The sequence below is a fragment of the Cryptomeria japonica genome, chromosome 7 (assembly GCF_030272615.1).
Source record: "Cryptomeria japonica chromosome 7, Sugi_1.0, whole genome shotgun sequence".
NCBI lineage: Eukaryota > Viridiplantae > Streptophyta > Pinopsida > Cupressales > Cupressaceae > Cryptomeria > Cryptomeria japonica.
The window spans coordinates 760282781-760308421 of NC_081411.1; the positions used below are offsets into that span (position 1 = coordinate 760282781).

The window sequence follows — 25641 nt, forward strand, 5'->3', positions numbered from 1 at the left end:
GCCTAATTCCTACAAAAAGGAGGATTCACCAACTTCCACTTCCTCACACTCAAAGGGGAAAGGGCAAGCATTCATGGCTTCTACAAGTGGGAAGACTCACTCTTTTTGGAAAAGAAAAGGACAAGCTCTTTGTGCTACTACAAGTCATGATTCGGGGAGATGGCTTCTAGATTCAGGGGCTTCTCATCACATGGCATCTTCGTAGTCTATGTTTTCTACATTTGAGCATTGCACCATGCCGCAGATTTTGATGGGCAATCATACATACATGGATGTGATTGGGAAAGGATCTATTGACATTGGGGATAACTCTTTCAATGATGTGTTGTGTGTACCCCATTTGACAAACATTCTCCTTTCCATCTATCAAAACACACATGGAGCAACAAAGAGAATTGTGGAGTTCACACTTGAGTCAGTTTTCATGAGAGACTTGGAGACTAGAGCTATCATTGCGACTGGGGTGGTGGATCATGCATCTCGGCTATATTCCTTTACAAATTTTGGTAATGAGGATGATTTCACATATGATGATTCTTCACATGATGATTCTACATATGATGATTCATATTTTGAGAACTTTGGGTACTTGAACTTGGGGATTCTCACATGTGACCTTGTTCTTGTGCCTTGTATTTCATCTCCTCCTATTGATATCACATCACCTCTTGCACTTGATGATGCGACAGTTTTGCCTTCTTGTGATTTAGTGTAGCAGGATATATCTTATCTTCCAGCTTCAGTTTCTTGGGATGACTACTTGACAAACATTGTAGGTTTGTTTGTGGAGTCCTACAATGCGGATTTGGGAGACATCATTGATGATATTCATCTTCTCTTTGATGAAGATGATTCCTCTTCGATTGTTGTGAGGCAACGCTCTGACCCTCTTGTTCATTCTCTACATGACCATTCTTTTGAGGTTGACATGATTGTGGATTCTTATGTACATCAGTTGAAGGAGGTCTCTTTATTCTTAGAGGAGACATGTGAATCTTTGGGACTTGTTCTACTTTCTTCTCCACTAGATCTTGGAGTCCCTTTTTCAGCAGTGTGGAGTAGTTCACCACCTTTGGAGGGGGTATCTTTCAACATTGACATGGGGACACTTGAGCAGTTTTCAGAGACTTCATTCATCATGATTGTTTTTCCTACATCTTCCCTTCATGATTGGGGAGACTTCATGGATACACATTTGGTTTTGTTTCTTCCCAAGGGGAGGAACATTGTTCGACGTTCATGGAGCAGTTTCTTCATTCATTCTCGAGCTTCTACCATTGGTGCAGATTCTACATTGAGGGGGGGCTACCTAGCTTCTCTTCTTCTCTCATATGGGGTGGACTTTTTCCTCACATGGGGTTTTGTCCTTCACATACTTCTATAAGAGTTCTCTTTTATAGTTTTCATCTCTCTTTTGGGGGAGGGTTTTTTCCCATTGGGTTTTTCTCTCTTTCCCCACTTTATGAGATATTGCATTGGTTTGCATGCTTTTGCATTTGTATATGGGTACCTAACATGGCCTAGTAGCTGGGACCCATCTTGCATTTCTTAGTTGCATTGTAGACTTAAGTGCATTCCCCTAAGTTGCACTTAAGGGGGGTGTGGGTGATCCACCTCATGTGGAATATTTTATTGTTTCTCCTACCTACCACACCTATTTCCTACCTACCCTTGTTTCCTATTGAGCCACATGTCATGTATGTGTGCTCACATATCCATATAGCCTTGCCTATATAAGTAGGCTCATATTCGTTGTATGTTAAAAACAATTGTTCTTTTATCTATTGATGAGAATACAGTTTATTCTTGTCCTATATTTTGTCTCTCTATTTTGTACTTTTCATTGAGCTCTTGATCTTGGCAAAATCTCACAGTGTTATTAGCGAATTGGTGTAGGATTCACAACGCCTCTCATTTTGAACTCTCTTGCAGAATGTATAAAATTGCTTTAACTCAAGTTCAAAAGAGAATTCCCGCATTAGGACTTGAGAATCTTAAACTGTTTGAAGAGCCTAAGAGAAGCCTTGATGATGAAATTCCAAAAATTGAAAAAGTTGAGAAAATTAAGTCCAAACAGGATTTGTTCCCACAGGAAAAGTTTGAAGGAGAAATTGCAAACATTCTAGATAACCAAGTGTGGACATTGAGGTTCGATGGGTCCAAATCCAAGAAGGGAGCTGGAGTCGGTTTTTAGTTGATTAGTCCATTTGGAGAAGCATATTTGGCAGCCCACAGGTTAGAATTCCCATACACGAACAATGTAACCGAATATGGGTCCTTAGTACACGGATTACTGGTTGGTATAAGGAAAGGAGCCAAAATCGTACATGTCTTTGGAGATTCTGCGATTGTTGTGAGACAAGTGAGAAAGCAATATGTTTGTCACAATAAAAAGACTAACTAGATATCACAATTGAGTATGGGATCTCATAGAGAGTTTTGATGCGTTAAATATTAAAACCATATACTTATCATGTAATCAAGTAGCAAATTCATTAGCTCAAGTTGCTAGTTCTTTGGAGCCTATTGGCATGGAGGGATTGAAGAAGTTCACTGTTGAGTTGACTCCTGTTCCATTAGTTCTAGACAATATTACTCGTTTTCAAGTGTTCGAAGATGACAAGAATGTATTGGACTTTTTTACAAAACTCAGATGTGTTTGTGGCTCAAAAAATAGATGAAGAAGAGGTGGAGGAAGCTGAGTTTGATTTGGAAGGAATCATGAATTTGAAAACCAACACTATCGCTAGGGGAATGATTGAGCTAGAAAGAATCTTTGATCTAGACTGATTGAATGCACTCAAATGTCAAAATACCTAGTGAATATTGGGGCTGATGGTGAAGTAAATAATATTCTTATTGGAAAAGTTTGCACACTTGAGCTAGAAGACATTCTCAAAAATATGAAAGAATTTCTCGAAGTGATTGCGTGGACTTATGAAGACTAGAAAACCTATGATACCTCAAGCATCAGTTATACAATCCCTCTCAAGCCAGGAAGCCAGCCGTTTTGACAACTTCAAAGGCTAGCGAATGCACTTTTCAAACTATTGATCTACCAAGAAGTTATTATCAACAGGAATCATCTTTTTGGTGCAACACTCAACGTGGGTCACCAATCTAGTCTTGGTGAGAAAGAAAAATAGAGGGATAAGATTGTGTGTCGACTTTTGAAAGAGACAATGCCGTAATTAGATAAAGACTTGCAAGTTGTAGATGGATCCCAGATGATGTCATTCTTGGGTGGGTATTCAAGATATAACCAAGTCATAGTTGAAGAAGAAGGTAGGCTCAAAACCGGATTCACAACAAAATGGGGCACATTTGCATATAGAAGAATGCCATTCAGTCTCATCAATGCTGGTGCAGCCTTTCAGAGAACAATGGACATTGTTTTTCGAGACTTAGTAGGAAAGTGCATCATAACATATATGGATGATCTCATTGTATTCTCCAAAAGAACAGAAGACCATGTGGAAGACTTGAGGAGATTTTTTCAATGGCTTAGAAGATATGGAGTCTCTCTCAACCCAAAGAAATGCATGTTCGGGGTCATTGAAGGAAAGTTATTAAGACATGTCATCTCAAATAAGAGAATATTGATTGACTTAGATCATGTAGAAGCCATCTCCAAGATGAATTTGCTTGCAAGTAAAAAAGAGTTAAAATCTTTCTTTGGGAAGATTAATTTTGTGAGGAAATTTATAACTGGGTTTGCGGAAATTGTTTGACTGTTGAATGAGATGTTGAAGAAAGATGCAAAAATAGAGTGGACCACTTCAACTAAGAAGGCCTTTGAGGAGATTAAGCAAGCAATTGGTGATGCTCCCGTTTTGGTCAATCCAAATCATAGGAAGCCTTTCTACTCGTATTCATTTGCCTCAAATCATACATGTGCGGCCTTACACACCTAAAGGACTGTAGAAAAAGATGAACATCCCATAGCATTTATGAGTGCACCACTCAAGGACGCTGAAGTAAGATACCCAAACATTGAGAAACAAGCGTATGCCTTGGTAAATGCTATCGAAAAGTTCAAACATTATATTTTGAGAAGCAAGGCCTATGCTATCGTTCCAGGTGTTGCAGTGAAGACTCTCTTGATGTAGAATGAGCTAGGCGAGAGAAGAGGAAAGTGGGTTACCATTATCCAAGAATATGACATAGAGATCCAACCTATGAAGCTTGTGCAAGGACGAGCATTGACAAATACATTTGCAGTTGATGGGCCAGGATTAGTTCAACAACTGTATGAGCTCCAAGATGTGACCCTAGATGAATGGTACAAGGACATTGTATGCTACTTGCTTAATCAGAGATGCCCATCCCATTTAAATCCAATGCAAAAGAGAGTAGTTAGGATGAAAAGTCAACGTTTCATGCTACTAGGATTAGTGTTATATCAAAGAAACCATGAGGGTATTTACTTAAGATGTGTTGGAAAGGAAGAAGTGAAGAGAATCATGGAACATTTTCACACTAAGTTTGGCACCGGTCATGGTGCTAGTCTAGCCACTGCACAACAAATTCTGAGGGTAGGCTATTATTGGCCTACTTTGTTTCACAATGCACATGAACATTTGGAAACATGTCACATTTGCCAGGTACTTGCTGTCCACGAGAAGAACCCTGCTATGCCACTCCAACTAGTGATTGAAGTAAGACCTTTTGCCAAGTGGGCACTGTTATCACTTGAACCTGCACCCCTGTTCGCTAAGCTATCAACTCAGCAGGCTTGTGACACATGGGAACCCTCCTAGGCCTGTGGGTTGCCTAAAAATTGGAGTGAACCTCCAGAGGAAGCTGGTTCTTTTCAAATTCTGCACCTAAACTAACAATTTCTTCAGGGGAAAAGAGTAAGGAGGAGAACATGTAAAACTGAAATCTAAATCTAAGGTGATTGCACCAGATGATATTTTGAAATCCAACTAAGCAAAAGATACACAGTATAACAGTGATAATAGACCTCTTTTACACTAACCAACAACCCATGATCTTTGCATCAATACTTCATAAGAAGGCTGGATAATCACAGTCCTAAGAGGAAAAAACTCCTTTCACAACCTAAGACTGATAATTATTAAAAAACACAGCTTATGACTTGCAAGAACAAATGTATTTCTGTGTAAGGCATCAACAGAAAGTGCAATTTTAAGGGGGGCAAAAAGCCAACCACAAAGAACTGACTAACCCTAAAGATAAATTAACAGAAAAGATGAGAAGTAGAGAGGTAAGCCAAGCTATTATCCTTGCCAAACGGGTATCACCAAGCTTTATAATTCCTGAAAATGTGTTACAAAAACATCCCTTCCTGCAGAGAGAATTCAAAAATTAAAGTCTGCTAAAAGATGAATGAATCAGAACCCTTGCCAAAATGAAGGCTTTTGGTATATATGCTTTTTTCCAAAGTTATCAAGAAGACTCCACCTCCTCATTTTAGGTCGAGCAAACTCAAAAAACCTACTTTTTGGGCCCCAAAAATATCTGAAAAGGAATAAACTTGAGCCAAAAAGTCAAGCCACCCATTCTGCAACCATAAAACCCCATAAATGTATCATAAATGACCCTGAAATGTCTCTGACAGGCCTGCAAGCCCTCTTCAATGCAAAAATATCTCTCCCTGATCTCCAAACAAAATATCTGATAAAGTGATTTTTTAAAAAAATTTATCATTATCTAATCAGACATTTGTTTGATTTTATTTTATTTATATTTAAAGGCTTTAATAATATAAAAACAATAGAATTATTTTATTTAAAGTGATAAATAAAATAAATCACCTTAATAAGATAATTTTATTATTTTTATTTATTAAATAATAAAATGTAATAAAAAATATATTTAATAAAAGTGTTTTGATTTACACTTTAATAAATAATCTCTTTTATTATATTTCATTATTTTTTACCATAAATATAAAATAAAATGAAATTAAAGCCTATGCTTGATTAGATAATGATAAATAATAAAAAAGAAAACTTTAAAAAATATTTGCTTACATTCATTGGAGGGCATATCTCCTAAGTGTTTTTAAAAGTACTTAATAAGTAATTTGCAAATAAGGACATTAAGTGATGTAAAATCACTTAGGAAGCAAAGAGTTACAAATTTTTTAAAAGTGATTTAAAATCACTTAGAAGCATATGGCGAACCTTACCATGTGGCTTCCTACATTCTACGTGGCATAGAAGAGAGGGGAAAAGAATGCGAAGGAAATAGACGATTTTTTTTATTGAAGATATTTTAGGGGAAACATAACCCTAAAAGTCTCATGTGCCTTCTCACTTTTGATGCTCGACCTTCTGGAAACTTCGCTTTGCATCTGGGCGCCGCTAGGGTTCGAACTGGGCATGGAGGGAGAAGAAATATCAGTTATCTTTCTGTTCTGGGCGCCGAAATGAGTGCTGGGCCTCTGTGGCGTTTACGGCCTGCTCCTCTCTGTGTTTTTGCTAATTTCGGGCCCATTTTAGGGAGCCGCCATGGAAATTTTCTTGTATTTCTGTGTATTTCTTGGGCGTTCGATATTGATCCCTGCTGCTGGGCGCGATTTTTTCTTGGCTTTTCACTCTGCTTACAGGTTCGCTACCTTTTACCAAGTCTGGAAGGAATAGTTGCATCTTATGAATTATTGCATAGCTTTCTAATTTAATCTGAAATCTCTAAACACGTAGAAGAAACAGATCAACCGAAAAATATATGCTTGAACTCCTCCAACGCCATCCTTTGATTCCTTGCATTTTCTGTATATTAAGAAATACATACAGGTCACCAGTTGGTTTTTTTTTGAAAGAACTGCAGGCACTTTCGCCATTAATGGCTACCACTGTTTACCCTTTTTGACATCTTCTGCTCTGGTTCTGATTTTCTGAGAATAATTCTGGAAGGAATATTTGTATTTTAAGAACTATTGCATGACTTTACAATTTCACCTGAATATCTCGCTTCTTGGGATATTCATATATCATTGATAAAAAATTTAGCTATGCGTGAAGCCCCTTCAATCCACTGTACAGATGATACACCCCCGCTGCTAGAATTTAGGAAGAAGAAAAAAGGATCTATAATCATGGAACACCATCAAGGATAACTTTTATTCATGTGTCACAAACAGGCATCTAGTTGTCTTGGCCGGTGACTAGGTAATTGCCAAACCTAGTCATAATAAGCAAATGTAGTACTGGTTAGCAACCAATATAAGCAATACTGCTGTCTCATTTCACCATCTGCACAACCATGTCAAGTTCAGTCTTTAACTTGTTGTCTTTCTAACTCTTTCACAGACGCTCACTACCAAGATTGCATTATGGAATATTTCCCACACCTGCAATATCTTGTTTTCCAACCCTCTCCACTCTACGAGCCTGCCTTTTCTGAAATTTGTCCTTAATTTCCTCCACCATAAGGTGCGTCAAAAGAAGTGCAGCAAATAGTGTTGCAAGCATAAGCATGATAAATACGCCATCCCCTCCCCTTGCTGCAATGTAACCGGTCAAGAGTGGTCCCAGAGCAGCTCCAAAAGACCCAGTTCCATCAATTATCGCAGTCACAGTTGCTAAAGCTCGAGAGTTTCCCCTTTAATGAGTTATGGGTACCCAGATCAGCTGAAAATGTTGTTGTAATGAGTGAGTATGGTCCATTAACAAACAAACCAGCAGCCATCATCAACGGAATATTGACATACATTGAAATGCTTCCATAAATTCTATAAAGAAGTAGTACAGGAATTGCAGAATATAGGAAGATAACAGCAGTGATGGTTCGGGCTTCTAGCCTATCAGAAATATGACCAGCCAAAATTCCTCCCATAACTCCCCCAACATCAAATAGAGTTGAGAGATTCCTAGCAGTTTTGTGTGACTGTGATTTTTGCCACCAATATCTTTAATATTGCTCCCAGTATTGCTTGAAAAAGGACTTATTGTTCCCATTGGTAAAATCCCTGCTTCTTCCATTTTAGTTCCCATCTCAATGGTAACAGAACAACTAAAGCTGTTTATATTCTCATGCTTTTGCTGCAATTCAGAGTGTTGATTTGATATTACTATTGAAGGACTGGATATGTTTTGAGAAGACACTAAACAAGGTTTAGCCTGAATCAATCTTATCCAATTCACTTATACTACAATGATCACCAAATCCATCAAGAACGTTGGGATCTTGAGTCTTCAAATTAGGTTTATTAAGATGATCTTGAAGCATCATCTCAAAATCTGATTCTACACCCAGAGCATGAAACATAAGCACAATTGGAACTGTAATGGCAAAGAAATAAACAGAAATCACTTTTCTTCCTGCACACCATTTGTCATCTTTTGATGTCTTGAGGATTTTGACAATAACTTTATTCTTGTTCATGAAAAATCCACTTGTGCAAGGTGTGTAAATTGCCATCCAGATTGGACTATTTGATATCCAAAGTCGACTTGTGCACCGTTCTTCCTTCTTCATTGTAATGATTCCTTGACCCCATCCTTTGATAACTTCACTGCTGTGTGCATCTCTGAATGACTGTTTGGACTGAAAATGGTGAAAAACAAACATTAAAAACCCTCCTCTTGTCATCTGCCATTTAATGCTGTGCATTAAAATATGTATTTTATGAAAACTGTAGCTGCATACTTCTGCAAAATACTCTTAAATCTGAATATTATTTCCAAGGACGCAGCTGTCTTGAAATTGTCGAAATGTCTGATCAATAACGCCTTTTCCAGTTTATCATAAAAAATCTTTTAGGCTTGATGCATAAAATGTCCTCTTGTTGATCATTTGTAGATATTTGCACATCTTGTTCACGTTCTAAAGAAAAAGAAGTCTCATCATGCTTATTGGCTGATAATGTGATTGCATACTTGCGTTTTTGTTACTCTTTTTCCTTTTATCACCAGCTCTGATATGGTTTGATTGTATGAGACCTTGCCATCATTTCACATGAGCTGGGCTCAACCCTTGTGGGAGCCGCATTCATCTCCACTCATCTTTGTGAATTTCATGACCAACAAGCTGTCCTTTTTCCTTTTCCTGCACATGAAACAAACCTGTTAGCAAAATGTGCATATGTATGGTGATTTTCCTTTGATCTGATATTTGCCTTTCGAGATTCCTTTGTGATGCGAGTTATATGCATCTGATGCATGTAGGGATCATATATATATATGCGTGCATTAGTACACATGTTAGAAATGCAGTCAGCCATTGCTTAGAACAAAATGTTCTAACGTATTGCATGTTTCAACTCTTTTGCAGATATCAGAAGAAAAGCATATACGGACCAGGGTGGAGCAGCAAGACAAAGGCGACATCGAGCCTACCTCAACTGTTCCAGTCATTCAGGCAATGGCTGGTTCCATTCTCGACATGCCTTTCCTCATTTTTTCCTTTGTACTTGTGCATACATATATGTATATTTCCTTTCTGCACTGGATGCATGTAACTAGTCTCACGGCTCTTTGTGTGGGACGCATGTTTGAATATGAATAAAATACTTCTCCTTTTGATGGGATGTCTCTCTCTTTTGTTGTTACAGACTAGAAGTACTTAAAAATACCATCTTTAAATCACTCCTTAGTGCAGTTGGAAACACAAAAATAGAGAATTAGTACACACTTGCTTTCTTTTGTTCATGCTAGCATCTCTTAACCTATTTTTCAGCTAGGAGCGAAAAATAGGTAACAGGCACTAGACTTGATTGGTATGATCAACCCACCTTCCTCTGTGCAACACAGGTATATTCTAACCGCTACTAATTACTGCACTAGGTGGTCTAAGGTTCACGCCTTAAAACTTTGCACTATTGATGTTGTAATCAAATTTTGAGAGGAGAATATCATTTCCAGGTTTGGCTGCCCTTATGCTTTGGTTTGTGATAATGGTCCTACATTTTCGTCTTTAAAGTTTTTAAATTGGGCCTTTGATTATGGAATAACCTTGAAGTTATCATCGAACTATTATCCCTAGGGTAATGGTTTGGTTGAGTCCACAAACAAAAATTTGTTGTGTCATTAAGAAATTGCTAGACAGGAATCCTAAAGATTGGCACACAGTTGAAATTTGTTCTTTGGGTAGATAAAACTCGAGCTAAGAGTTCTTTAGGAACTTATCCTTATCACTTGGTGTATGGATAGGATCCAGTCTTCCTCGTACAATTGAAAATCCCAACTTTGCAATTCATGCAAGAATACCTAGAGGGTGAGGATAGGCTCTAGACACGATTGACACAATTGATGAATCTAGAAGAAAAAAGAGACACGACCTTAGACAACTTTTCTAGACATCAGGGAGTTGTGAAACGTTGGTTTGACAAAGAGGTGAAGGTGAAAACTTTTAGAATTTCCGATTTGGTTTTGTATTGGGACAAAGCTCATGAAAAGAAAGGTGGATATGATAAGTTCGATAAACTTTGGAAAGTTCCCTATCAGATCTCCGAGATTTCGGGAGATAATGTGTTCAAAGTGAAGACCTTAATTGGAAAGCACATTTTGGAATTTTGAGTGAATTTTGGAAAGTTTTGACAGTATGGGCGAGTGGTAAAAGATAACCAGGAAAGGTAGGAGTTGGAAGACAAGTGGATGGGGAAGTTATATTCTTGGAAATGCAAATATTCTCCCCTCTTGGTCATGAGTTTTTCTTATGCATGTTATTTAGAGGGTTTTGGTTCCAATTTCTGATTCATTGACTTGATATTTGCTCATTGTTTTGCCGTTCTTCAGAGGTTGTCAAAATTGTGGAGTAGACTGAATGACGAGAGTTTGAAGGTTTCCAGGAAGGTTAAGAACAGGAGTTTGAGGCGCTTCTATGTGCAAGTTCATGCATAATTTTCCATTGTGAAAATTGGTATCAATCTCATTTGTTTATTTCAACAGTTTGTAAGGGTTTGGTTGTGGGTTTGTGTGTGTTTTGTTGCAGCTTTAATTACAGAAATGGAGTCATTTTCTGCTGTTATTTCATGTTATAATCAGACATTATGTGCTCTAGATCTTGGGTTATGAGTTAGGTGGTGTTTTCCATGCATTTTGTGTTGCAGGATAGCTCTAGGATTGATAGGTTTTTGTGATTTGTATTTCTGAGTTTGAATAAACCCTTGACATCCTTGAGGCTGTGGGTTCTATTGTTATTAGCATTTCTCATGTGTTTTTTTGTTGAGAACAGTAATTAAGAGTTTGAGGATTTTATCCAGAAGTTGCAGTGGTTTTTCTCTGTGATTGAGCTTTAGATTTTTGGTTCTATTTGATGGGTTTTGCAATACAAGTATATTACTGATATCTGATGTATTTTGCAGCAAATATGATGTAAAGCAATATCCAAATCAGTAATATTCATTCTACATCAGTTGCATTAAGTTTCAAACTCATTTGTTTGTGCTTTGTTGAACATTTTGGTATAGCCGATTTCACTGTTATTCCATTCTTTGCAAATATGTAATAGAAATTTAAAGAAAGTTTTCAAATTTGATTTAATATGTAGCAAGGGTTATCACAATTTGAAGCAGAATATGCTAGATTCAAATTTGAATCACCTAGTCAAACTTGCCTTCAAAACAATAGCCACAAATATTTACAAAATATTGGCCTTTTATTACAAATTTGTTCATCCTACAACGCTATTCAACAAATACTTTAGAAAAAAATTAAATTAAAATAATTTTTGGTGATGCAAAATTGATCTTACACCATGGATGCTTCTACATCAATGGTGGATTATATATATAGCTGATCAAATAACTTTCTAGGTTGCCAAGAGTCATTCTTGTGAATAACTTTGAAAGATACACTTGTTGGTCCAAAATGTTTAACCTATTAAGCACAAGCACGAAACTTGATAGGTGCATGACATTTTTGAAATATTGGGAAGAAGTCATTATTCATCTCTAAGTCAAAGAAGAACCTCTTATGAGATATTTGCGCATGTTGCTAGTATCAAGTTAGAAATCTTGCACTTGTGGTGTATGGTGAGCTATGAACATCTTTTTGCCTTCAACCCATATGAGGGCAAATTGTCTTCAAGAATGGTGAACAAAATCAGAGGGTACATATGAATATTGTGGACAATAGCCTTCATAGGATTTATTGGCAAGAAAAATGTCATTTGATAGAAGGATCTAAAAACTATGAACATTATAAAATGCTTCATCACTTAGATACAGTAAAATTGGAACATTGAAGTTTGCACTTGCGTAGAAATTCAAGATGTAGGTTGGTTAGAGAGATACAATAGAGTTTGGAAAAAAGGTTGATGAGATAGGTTTGGAACTTTGATGTTTGTGGATTGAGTTAATATAGCTTTAGGACAATCAGATTTGAGGAGGGACTTGCAATGTCTTCATTTTAATCCATTTTATATTTTCTTGGAAACTCAAACTTTCCTGGAAAGTGCGACTTTTTTTAGAAGGAAATTTTAACAAGAAGTAGTTTTGGAACCATGACATGCACAACCATAGTTTTCATGTGCAAATAAGATAGTTTGTGAGCACTTGACACTTCTTGGACAAGTTTGTCAGCTTGGGAGAGCACCAACTTTCATATAGACTACTATCCAATGCATTTAAGGTATTGATGGTGTGGTCAAAATTCATTTTTTGGTCCATTTTGTTATTTTCTATAACTTTGTGGGGTTTGTGGAAAATTATTAAATTATTTAATGGTTAATACTAAAGTTGTTGAAAAAGTAAACATAAATGGCAACTTATTTTTAATTTTTTGAAAAGGTTATTTAAATGTGCATATAAATTGTCGCTAGGATCATGGTGATAAAAAGTGGTCATAAGGACAATTTACTTTATTATTAAGAAAACAATCTTTTTGAACCATCAATTTAAAAAGCAAAAAACGTTTTTTTGTAGAAGTAGTGAAAAAACAAAAAATGCTTTTTTAAGAAGCAACAAAAAGGAAATCAAATTTTAATCAAGGTTGCCAGGAGATTGGTATTGGTATTGGTATTGGAGATTGAACTTGGTATCGGTACTGATATGCATATTTTTGAAAAATAGGAGAGGGGGTACATGGAGACACCACTTTTTTTTAGTATAATTTAATAATTTTCTAATAGCAAAACTAAAAAAATTAATATCGCAAAACAGAATCACAAATGCTCTTAATTTGCAGGAGTCTAAGATGTCTCTAGTATGGGAGATGCGTCCCAGGGGGTTGAAGACGCGTCTCCTTGCTACTATGATTTTATCCTAAAAAGTAACTATAAAAAAGTTATAAAAAGAGGCCGGATCTTGAAAAAAGGGTTATTGAGTTATTTTTAATTTTAATATGCTCTAAGAAAGAACATGAGTAATATATATTTTTTGAGTACAAAACCCCTCATGAAATACTTGTTTTGGGGATGAAAACCCTCTTTGTTGGATATGGTGATTTCACCATGAGATGACATTTGTGCTGCAATTGAAGTTTGTTGCATGATTTTCTTGGTAATATTTACTTGAGTTTTCAAATGATTGAATAGTAAGATTTTGGTATGCATTTTGAGTTGTTTTGTGGTTACTTGAATTTTCAAATGATTGGATAGTAAGATTTTGGTATGTTTGGGATACATTTTGAGTTGTTTTGTGGCTGGGGTTGCTTTCATAGTGGGTTGTTGTTTTGGCACATGAAGGTGATTAAAGAGTATTTTAAGTATGCATTAGTTCTGATTTTGACAGTGTGGCAGCAGTACAAAGTTGTATCAGCACTAGATCAGCTTCTTGCTTTAAGTTTCAATGTATACTTCAGCTCGATTGATAAACACAAATTTTGGGTATGATAATCTATTCTCATTTTGAGTTTTTAAGAATAATTTATGTTATTGCGGCAATTTGATTTTTTAATCAGAATATTATATCAGACTTATTCCTGCAGTATATCATTCATATATGCTTTTTTGTAGTGCATCCATGCTTGTCTTGTAAACTTGTTGACGTGTATTTTGTACACTATCAAACACAGAATAAAATACCCAAGGGTACCTTATCCTCTCTTGAATAAAGTCTCCGAATGCTGAAGATGTCGCAAAAAGGATCAATCGGGATGACTTCAAGGTTCTTTGCTGTAGGATCTCTACGTGTGGATAAGCTCTCTGTGGTATGATGTGATTTGCTGGAATCACAAGGGGACTTACACTTGTCGACCTAAACGTCTGATTTGCTTTGAATATTGCTGGAACACAGGATTTCACTGGCTTAGATTTGAAAAAAAAGGAAAAAGGACGAGGGCGAGGAAAGAATCTAATCCTAACACTAAGAATGTAAGAGCAATGAATGATCTTTGATGAAATTCTAACTAAGTCTTGTTTTGACATCCCAGGACCATCTCCACAAAGTTAGTGCGATCTTCGAAGGAAAGCTTTATGATGTTCAGATCATCACTACAGGCATAGACACCATCAGGCTGATGCATATCAATGAAGAAGCAACAATTGAAGTTAAGCTTAAGTTGAATGATTCCAGTTGACTACACAAGGCAAGTCTGCAATCAACAAACTGCTAGTAGTATGGATTACGAATTTCACCATCAATCAAGCACATTTCTTCCACTCATCTAATAACATGAAATCAAATATGAGAAGTATAGAGACCATGCAAATTGTCGAATCGACCCATAAATTTCACCATTTCTTCAATGAAGTTTTACAAGTCTTTTACAACAACATCTTGGCAACAATCTTTGCCTTCTCTCTCTACTCTACTCTAATTGCTATTCTATCAACTGGCTAATCACCTTCTAACTACTCTCTATTCACTAACTTCTTTCTAACTGCCTTTACAAAATGAAGAGCCGGGGCTTATATAATGCCCTTAATACAATTCGATGGCTAAGATCAATTTGAGATCAATGGCCAAGATTCAACAATGAAAACCCTAATTAGGGTTTGTTACAACCATTACATAACATTTAATGCTTGACCAATGATAAAATTACATTTTAAGGACACATGTCTTCTCCGGAAAATTTGACCAATAGATAGCTGGGGTAGGTACATAGAAGTTTGTGCCACCTCCCATGAGTTAGGTACATTGAATTTGGACATGCTAAGGTGGACCTATCCGACTGGAGGAGTGATGACTAGGATGCCACCTCGTCTAACACTTGCAACTTGGTAGATATCCAATTCGATGATGCTGAGAAGCTAGTCTTTAATTAACTCTTCTGAAACTATCTGCTTCTTCAACGAACCCTTGCTCTGACTTCTTTTATCTTTGATGTGTAGGATGATGTACCTCGCCTTGGAATGCTGGATTGGAGAAGGTTATTCCTAATGATGTTTGACCGAGGAACGCCGTCCTTGTCGATGCTAGGCTGGAGGAAGTCGCCCTTATCCTTGCTTGATCTTCTTTGATGAGAACCTGCCGACTTGTAGATCCTCCGGGCTTGGGAATCGCCATTTGATACCTACACAAAAATTCCAAAATTAGTATTATATCTTGAAGTGTAGAATTTAGACTTAAAAAGGAAGATTTAATATTTTAATTAGGAAACTTCATGATAAATCTTGAGTTATCATTTCCTAATTAACCATGTAATACTTAGATTTTTCCAAAACAAATGTCCAAAAATCAAACCTTAAACAAGGGTGTCAAGATGATTTTGCCATACCTCCTCTTGAGTATTAAACTCTAAGAAATGATGTAAAAATAGATGAATTTCGCTAGGCAAAGTTTAAATCATAGCCTCCTCTTGGATGAATCATGCTTCCATTAACCTCCAACACTTAGCAAACTTCGCCTCCAATCTTCTGGATTTCGCTCCTCAAATTGCTCCTCAATTAGCAGAATTTCGCGTCCAACATGCTATATTTCGCTCCTCCAATTCGCACTTCAACTTTGCACTTGAAAAAGGATGAATGAATGATTAAAACTTGAACAAAGCATCTCCTATTATATAGAGCGCTCACCCCTTTGCTTCCTCTAAGGCTGACTTGTCAAACAAAAGGTGAAATAATAAATAAAACCTCAAAAGAGTAGGCCGACTTGGTTAATAAAAGCAAAAATAAGGCCTTGAGCGCTTTATATTCAATTTTAATTTAATAAAAATTAATTTTAAATGCCCCCAAAATAAAAGTTCGATTTTCCCAAGGCTTAAAATTAATTTATTTAAATGCCAAAATACTTTTGATTTAATGCTAATTCAAATTTCCCGAATGCCTCAAAATTAGCAATTTTGGCGATCTAATGCAATTTGGAGAGTATGAATTTTCAAAACAAGGCTTGATTAAACTCCATGATGATTTCGCTCTGAACCCTCTCTGAGGGTCAGGAGCGATTTTCTAATTCTAGCCTTGAATACTTCGCATCTTGCCTTCAAAATTTCCTGGAAGGTAAATTGATATCCAGTTAATGTGTTGCACTTCAAATTTGACATTTTGCGTGAGGAAAAATAGGTGGAAATGTCAATTTTGCCCTGGACCCTCAGCAAGGGTCAGGAGCAATTTTTCATTTTTTAGCTGGAATCCACCTTAACTTGATTGTTGACCCTTCAATGTCACTCCCAAAATCCATTTCCTTGCACTACCAAGTTAATTCATCAACAACTTTGGAGGAAAAAATGTCCTTAAAGGCAATTTCGCCCTGGACCCTCAGCAAGGGTCAGGAGCGATTTTCTATTTTTTGCTCAAGATTAGCATTTTTCAATGTCCAAAACCTCTCCAAGACATTTCAACTAGGCCCTCTCACTGACTTGCAAACTTAGCTCTATCAAATTTTGGAGAAAAGGTGCACTTTTGGTGTTTTTCACCCTGGACCCTTAGCAAGGGTCAGGAGCGATTTTTTAAATTTTGACCACAAATCTTCACTTCCTCACCAAAACACTTTCTCACCAAGCTAGATCCCGTTTAGGCCTCCAAAATAAGCAATAAAATCTTCTTTCAAGTTTTTTTCGCTTTGGACCCTCGCTGAGGGTCTGGAGCGATTTTTGCAAATTGGGCTTAATTCTCCATCCCTTTTCATTAAAACTTTATTCATCATTTGGCAATGTCCTTCCTTTATCCATCTCATCCAAACTCGCTTTGTTGTTACAAGGTAAAATGAAGATTTTCAATAATTTCGCTATGGGCCCTCTCTGAGGGTTAGGAGCGATTTTCGCTCTGGGCCTTTACTGAGGGTCACGAGCGACTTTTTAGTTTTAGGCATATTTCTCCATCCTTTGGACTCCAAATTGCTTCCAAGGCATAAAACATCATCTCCTCTTCCTATCCACACAAGATTTTGTCTCAATTCCTCAAACAAAGGAGAGAATCCTGAAAAATCGCTATGGGTCCTCTTTGAGGGTCAGGAGCGATTCTTGTAATTGCCTTCAAAATACTAACTCTCAACAATATCTTTTCACTTCAAGGCAATTTAAAAATTATTTCAAACCCATGCCTAACCTTGGCTTTCCTCAAATTTGGATGAAAAGTTCCTATATTAGGTTTTTCGCCCTGGGCCCTCTCTGAGGGTCAGGAGCGATTTTTCGCTCTGGGCCCTCTCTGAGGGTCAGGAGCGATTTTTTATTTTCTGACAAAAATCATCAAGTTTCAAAGGCAAAACAATATTCATCATGTTTTTGGAGGTCTCTTCTCCTTATCCTAACCTTGCCTTAGCACCATTTTGAAGAAAACATGCATTTTTTGAAAATCTCGCCGTGGACCTTCAGTGAGGGTCAAGAGCGACTTTTTGGTTTTAGGCAAATTCCTTTATCTTTTAATCTTCAAAACTTCTTCAGGCGGGTGGAGAAAGTCATTCATTTCCCCTTCATAATCAAAACTTGGTCTCTTTCCATTGCAAAATGAAGGAAATCAAAATCTCGCTGTGGGCCCCCTTTGGGGGTCAGGAGCGAAATTTTGACTTTTTGAACTCTCCGTCAGGATAATTTTATGGAATATAACATTTAAGTATAAGAAAATGTCACTTATACTTTAAGTTATATTCCATATATACTTTCAGGATGTTTGAGAGTGGTTTCAGACCTCCAGGAGTTATATTGCAAAATCTAGTTTTTGGAGGTTTTTCAGTTTTCAGACTTAGCCAAATTTCAGGATCAGGACTTTCCAGACTTAGCCAAATTTCAGGATAAGGACATCACTCCAGCAGGACCTGCTATCCAGGTGATCCCCTTGGCGACACTCAAAACGCAAAGGCTAACAGACAAAACCCTAAAAGACCTAGAAAACAAACCCTAAAAAGCAAAAAGTAGGGGTCCCCATTTGCAATGGGGCGATGTGTGAAATGGTCACAACAAAACCCCAGATGGTAGTACCGCTGGAGGTATATATGTATGCATTTTATCTTGTAAAATTGTATGGTTTACTGTCAATTCATATGCATATCATACTGATAGGTCTTGGTCAGTTCATCATTATTCCCAATGTATTTCATTTGCTTGTTTTGGGATTCAACAGGTTGGTTTAATCAACCATTTTGGTTTGAACCAGTTGAGACATTTTGCTAGTGGCTTGCATTAATGCATGTTGTCCACTGTAGATGTGTTGATTGAGGTACGTGTTGATTGAGGTACGTGTTGTGACCTAATCACACATCACCCCATTCCGAATGGGGACCCCCCTACTTTTTTGGCCCTCTCGATCTTTTGGTTTTGGTTTTTGGGTCCTTTTTGTGGCAGTCTCATCAGTCCTCCGAGTTTGCAAGTGTTTGGGAGTCAGTTTGATCAAGTTTGCAGCTTGTTTGAGCAAATTTGGCTAAGTTTGGAGCTTCATTTGTTTGTTTTAGGGTTTTGACCTTCAGACTTGAATTTGAGGCCTTTCCTTTTGGGTTTTGGAAAAACTGAGTGTTGCATTGGAATCAGGACACTTTAAGGAACCTGCACGTGAAATTTGACCCAATTTTGAGGAATTTTCTAGTTTTAGAAAGTTCCTAGTTTGTACGGATTTGACTGCCTCCCAAATTGGTCTAATTTTGCCAAAAATCAAACTTACTATTTTTAGTAAGTTTCTATTTTTAGTAAGTGCTTTCTTGACTTGTTTCACCCTATTTGTAGCATTTTGAAACACTTTCTATATTTGGAAAGTCTATTTTGGCAGGCTCTTCACAGGCAAACACTGAAGATTGGGCATTCCTAATCATTTCTAAATCCGAAAATTGGAAAAGGCAGGTTAAGTGATAAAAAATGGCTAAGTATGGATTCACATTCCAGAAGTGGACAACATGGAAAATATTCTAAGTCTATCACAAAACTAATTCAAATCCAAATATGGCATCTTGAATTTGGAAAAAGATTAAATTGACTAAGTCTGGAAGGAAACAAGTCAAATTCCTATGGAAATAGCTCCCAAGGTCAAGGATGGGCGCTGAAAGGAGGGTGCCAAGGAAAGTTGGCAAAATTAAGAATTCCCTTTCCATAGTACTTTGGCACCTAGGTCAAAGGTAGGGTGCTAAATGGGGGTGATGGAGGAATTTCCTCCACCCTCCAAAATTCCTTAACATAGGCATTTTAGCGCCCAAGTCCAAGAAAAGGTGCCAAATAGGGGAAGCTTTGGAAAAGTTGAAATTCCTCCACTAGGGTGTTTTAGTGCCCAAGTACAAGTGTGGGTGCTAGAGAGACAGGTTCATGGAAAAATAAAAACACACAAAATTCCCCCAAAGAGAATTAGCGCCCAAGGAGAGTGGAGAGCGCTCAAACAAGGAGGTCATGGAAGGGTGTAAAACTTCAAAAATCCTCCACATAGGTGTTTTAGTGCCCAAATGCTAGAAAGAGTGCTCAAGAGAGAGCGTGTGGGAATTTTCCCCCACACTAAATGTTCCTTCATCACAACATTTTAGGGCCCAAGGAGATGCTATGGTGCAAATCCCAAGGGGTCAAGGAAAAACAAGAAAATTGAAAATTCCTTATCAAGGTGAATTCCATGCCCAAGGTTGCAACTCAAAATTCCAAGTCAAGGAAAATCAAAGATCAAGGATGAACTGGGAAAGAAAATTTCCCTCGGGAGAAATTTTCAAAAATCCATTTTCGGGCATCAGAATTCATCCAAATTTCAGATTTGGATTTGTGAGAGAATTTTCTCTCTTGGACCCTGGAACTCTAATGTGGAAAGTTCCTAAAAATTCTTCATGAATGAAATTTTCTCTCTCTTGGGGTTTTCGTTAAGTGGATAAAAGTAAAAAATCTGAAGTAAATCTATGAAATATCCTTCCAAAATTCAAAAATGGAAAAATCAGCGAGTTGGCAACAAAGAAGAGAATATTCCAAGTTATGATGCATAACTCAAGGCATTTATGGAAAATTCCATGTTGAAACTCAATGACAATGGTGGAGCCCGTTTGCATGGCATGTTGAAGAGGAAAGTATGACACATCATTAAAACAACTACCAATATTTGGTCTTTTGCTAACTTGGCAAGTTGGTGGAGAAATTCCTTTAAAGCAAGCAAATACAATTCATTTTTGACGTGCGAATTTGGAGAAAAGGTTAAAGTTGTAGAGAGATGGCGAAAGTCAGGCTTGAAGAATTTCTTTTTTCTTTTTCTTTTAAGAAGTTGATCGCAAAGGTTTTATTTTATTTCTAATTAGGAATTATCCAACTGGAAATTCTTCTCCGTCATTCTATTTGAATCCTAACAATAATTTTATGTTGATTTATTTTTGATTTTGCAGGAATGGCAGAGTGAAGTAAGCCAACGACTATTTCCAGATAGGCTCAGATCAAGGGTGAGATGAAAGGATTCCTTCCAGAATCTAAAATGGTGTCCAGATGGAAAGAAATCAGCGACACAAATTTGGGGACTTTCAACTTCCTTGCTTTCCAGATCAAGATGTTTGGATTAGTCGGACATAATCCATCACTTACCGCTACTAGGATTGTTAAGAGTGGAATTGTTGCAGCAGTAGGTTTCCCTCCATCTTTTCAATGTCCAGAGTTGATCCTAGAATGCGCGAAACACTACAACCTAGAGAGGACTATTTCAACGGAGAGTGGAAAGCTTTTGGCCAACCTAACTCCGGAAGCTATTGGTGAAACCTTTGGGATTCCATCACATCATTCAATGAATTACATGACTATGAAGAGAACTAAGGTGGTATACGGTGCAGGTCCTAATAGATGTGTTGAAATCATCAACAGGAGCTGGTTGTAGAAGCCAAGGCCTCACATCTCCAAGATGCCCGAGCAACTCACCATTTTCGAATTCAAGCAAGAGTATGTTGACTTGTTGATGATGTTGAGTAGAATTATGGGGTGTTCACATACCATCAATTTTGAGAAGTGGATGTTCTTCTTCATTGGTGAAGTCATGAGTGCAAATGGAATAGTAGATTGGGCCAGGATAATCAGCCACTATGTGCACAAACAACTTAAAAATCTAAAGGAAAAGAAGAACCAATCCTTCTATATGAGCTGTTATGTGATATATTCACTTGCAAGGATGAGTGGCTTTGATGGTTTGCCAGGAAATGGGCCCATGGGATTCAGACCAACAAAACTGAAAGTCCATGAGTGCTACCCCCAGCTGCACCTGTATAACACTAGTTCATTCAAATTGGTGAATGACACTTTTACCATTTACTTAACTAGGTTAATGTAGAATGAGCTTCATACAAGGGTGTCACCAAAATCCAGGGCACTGATACAGAAGTTCGGGGCCGTGTTCCTACAGTTTCCAAAATTTACTTATATCAGGACACAAGGATTTTTCTACCAGCCATACAAATTACCAAGATATCCGTCAGACAAGCTAGTGTTCTTGGAACTTATGAGACAATTGACAACTTATGATCAAATACAAAAAAAGAAAAGGAAGTTGTCCATCGAATTCCTTGTCATCCTTGGTGACTATGCAAAATTGTGCCTCAACCTGGTAACAGTTGAAAAGGCGGTGGAGGAATTGGTGTTTTATCACTTAAGGCCTTACACATCCAGATCTCACTATGATCCGTATCGTAAAATTAGGAAAGCTTGCTGGAGTGAGGTTTGTGCACAAATTTCACCTGGAATATTTTTGAGCCAATGCCAAGGACGACCTCGAGGTCAGGAAAAAAATGTTTTGCAGAGTACCCCTCAACATGATCAGAATCGGTAAAATTGTACAAGTCTTGGATCATGTGAAAGAGGATACAAAGTAGTGCAACTGGAGTTTGGAAAGGTCAAGGACCAACCTATTGAGTTGCCAGATTGGTCAGAACTTGAGGTGGATGACTTAGACATTTTAGCTAGGTCAGTTTTGAAGTCCACCAAGCAGTGGGTTGATTGACATGTGAAGGCGTTGAAGGAGAAAAATGTCCACCTAAGCTACCAGTTAATTGGAAATTTGGATTCCCACAGTGAGGCCATAGAAGGATCTTCAAAGGCCCAAGCTGAAGAAGGAGAAATTCAGCAAGGAAAGGCTGGACCTACTGAAGGAAAGGGTGATCCAAAGAAGCCTAGGACAAGGAAAAGGAAGGAAGCGTTCAAGAGGTGGAAATGTTCGCTAGGAAGAACCACAACAGAAGAGAGAAAATCTCCAATCAGTTCTTCTAGCGTTCAAGAGGTGGAAATGTTCACTCAAGAAAATCCATTGAATCCACCATAGAGTGATTTTTTCGGATACCACACTTGCATAGGATGTCCTTAGCATTAGCGTTTCACACACCAGGAGGTCAGAGACAAGAACTTCCTCCCCATCTAGAAGAACCATGCTAGGATAGTTTCGTAGAAACAATCCTTGGAGAAATGGAAGAAACTTCACAAGAGCATGTGCATATGGAGATTCAGGATCAACCAACAACTGCTCCAGATTGGCTGAGAGATAGATTGAGGAAAGAACCAGAAATCGAAGTAGATCCAGTACGGGAGTTGGAAGAAATTTTGAAGAGGATGGATAAACTAGCAGAGAAGAAGGCTGGATGAATCTAGATCTAGAACTTTGCATATAGCTGAGCTAGGAGCGGATAAGGATAGAAATGAGATCATGCCAGATGACTATGTAATCAGAGAAGTTGATTTAGGGCGTGCTTCCACGGTTCAGGTAATGGAAGACTTTGAAGGGTCATCCTTGGCCATGACAAAAACGATGCAAAAGATGAAGGCAAAGTGCAAAGGCTGAAAAGTGAAAACAGGGCCTTGTGCGAGTATATTAAGAGTTTCAAACACTCACTCAGGGATGAAGATCCGTCTTTTATTCCTAAGGAGTCCATTAATGAAGCTGAATAGGTTAGGAAAATTGCCCAATATTCAAAGGAGTGGATAGGGGTTGTTTTCAACACAGTCGAGAAATTCATTGAAGACTTGGCTAGCCTTCATTCCAGACTTGTTGCCCTCTTAAACCGGTTGTGTAAGGAAAGCACAATGTGGAAACGCCTTCCTAATGTCAATTAGTAGGAGAGATCATACAAGAATGCAGTTTAATACTCTTAAAAAACGTTAAGAATAACATAGACAAAACACATAGAATCAACACAGAGACAGAACACCAAGTATTATGTGGGAAAACCCTTCGGGGAAAAAACCCACCACCAACAGTTGAAACATTTTATTTCTAGTAAATGAATTTACAATAAAGTTTCAGTCTACAACTACAGGTATTCATTCACAGGTTCTCATGAACTGGACACTACAATCAACTCATGCTATCAATCTTTTCACCATAGTTATCCAATGGCTACATATATCAGATTGTCGTCAGTCTGCATTCATGAGAAACACATTATCCCACATGCACCAGGAAGTCGGGTCGGTTCGTATTCATATACACCGACAAGACCATCTTCAATGTCCAAGTGTTTATCTTTTGGACTCCGGTTTGAGTGCACACCCGTATTTGGTCTCTACTCCACTTGCTCGACCTCTAGCTCGCATCTTTGCCAGTCTATCACGGACTCACCGCTGGAATGAAGCTCTTCTTTGTCGTTGGGTCGCGATGGAAAGTCTAACAAGCAATTTCCCATCGCGACCTAGCGACCACCGTCGGAACTTCTGCGATCACCGTCCGATCATCTGCGATTTGCTCGACCTTTAACTCACCTTAGCCACTCTCCTGTCGGGTCCCACCACTTGGTCGCCATGTCGCGAGGGATAACATTTCGGGCACCTCACAACCTCGGTACAGCGACAACCGTTGATAGTCTCGGAATTTTACTCCACCTTTGATCTTCCTCGGATCTGCCATTGGATCTTCTCGATTTGCACGACCCTTATATCACCTGGGCCGCTCACTTATGCCATGTGTCACTTCCTGATTGGCTCCGGAGTCCCTGCCCTACCATCTTAGCACGACCTCACTAACCGCCGGAATGAAGCTCTTCTTTGTCGCTGGGTCGCGATGGATATTCTAATGAGCAGTTTCCCATCGCGACCTAGCGACCACCGTTGGATCAACCTTGATCTGCTCGACCGTTATCTCACCTGAGCTGCTCTCTTGCTGGGCCCCACCACTTGGTTGCCAAGCCGCGATGGATAACGTTCGTGCATCTCGCCATAGCAGTATAGCGACAGTTGTTGATCCACCTTCAACCTGCACGGTCTTTAATTCGCTTCTTTTTGCGTGTGCTTTGTCGCCAAGCCGCGAGGAATAACTTTCGATCATCTTCTTATCGCGGTATAGTGACAGCTGTTGGATCATCTCAGACTTGCTCACTCGATAGCTTGATCACAAGAAGAGGGTTCCTTCGGCCCATTGGCAAGAGTCACACCGACAGCTGTTCCATTGGGATAGGTTACTCTGATCAATCTGAACACAAGTCAAGTTAATTTGAGGCACATTTCCAACAGGTTGGAGGTTAAGGATGGTGCATAGGAAGATTTTCATATTTATCAGGACTTGACCATTCTGCAACTCAGAGCCATGATGAAAGTCTCGAAGCAGACACTGATTGACGGGAAAGTGATTAAGGGGAACGAAGCTTATGACTTCCCACAATGGTTTTATGTCATCTGCACTGGAAGGGAGGCCTTTGAGAGATTCAACATGGAGTCTTTAGCTTTGAAAGACTCGATCGGGAGGGTACATGAGGAAATCATTAGCGCAATTGAGGCCTTGTTTGCAAAAAGGTTGAATGAAGCCGGAGTGACAGTGAATTTCCTAAGGGCTCAGTTGCATGAATTCTTCTTTGTGGGATCATTTTCTAAGGCCCACTTTGAGAATGTTTCTTTCTTTTCTAGCACTATGCGGAGGACACATGAGATGGTGGCAGAATGGGAAAGTTTTCTATCCAAGAGTGAAGAAGAAATTGCTTTGATGGAGTTCTGGATAGAAAGTGTGCCAAGTGTCTCCATGGGAGAATTAGAGGCCGTCATCGCCAAATTCATTGCATATGCCATAAATGAACGAGATAATGGTCGTCCATTTTTGGATGAGGATCTTTTGACTGAGTGATATAGTGGCATACTTATTGCTGGAATATTTTAACCAAGTGGCAGCTAGGTCAACACATGAAGAATTAATAGAGCATCTTTTGCATGCAGCCGTCACATGTAGACTTGATGGTGCATTTATGACATGATGGGGTGATTTTTGCATGGAGAGAATATTCATTGCATAATTGGACAAATTTAGTAAAGAACGGTACATTTAATGCACTTTGTAATAGGCTGGAATTAATTGTATATGGGCATCATGGGTATTTATTGTAGATTCCCACCCTGTTGCATCATGAGTGGGGAATCTTTTTTGGGAAAACCCTAATTAGGGTTTGCATGTAGCCAAGGCATGAAGCCAATATAAAGGGGTGACCCCCCTCATTTGTAAGAGAAGAGAGATTGATTA

General features: G+C 38.3%; 1 protein-coding gene and 1 pseudogene across 2 annotated transcripts in view; one reads left to right on the forward strand and one right to left on the reverse strand.

The window, feature by feature from the left end:
- The window catches only part of LOC131030073 (uncharacterized), a 145056-nt gene that overhangs the window by 61047 nt on the left and 58368 nt on the right, over positions 1-25641 (forward strand). The window contains exon 11 of one of the 2 annotated variants that reach the window (XR_009358403.1): positions 13643-13737. The gene's annotated coding sequence lies outside the window, so the exon portion shown is untranslated. Of the gene's footprint in view, positions 1-9243; positions 9475-13642; positions 13738-25641 lie in introns of those variants that run through there. The other variant, XM_059207794.1, reaches the window with a different exon arrangement.
- The window catches only part of LOC131856991 (putative glycerol-3-phosphate transporter 4), a 58542-nt pseudogene continuing 40082 nt past the window's right edge, over positions 7182-25641 (reverse strand).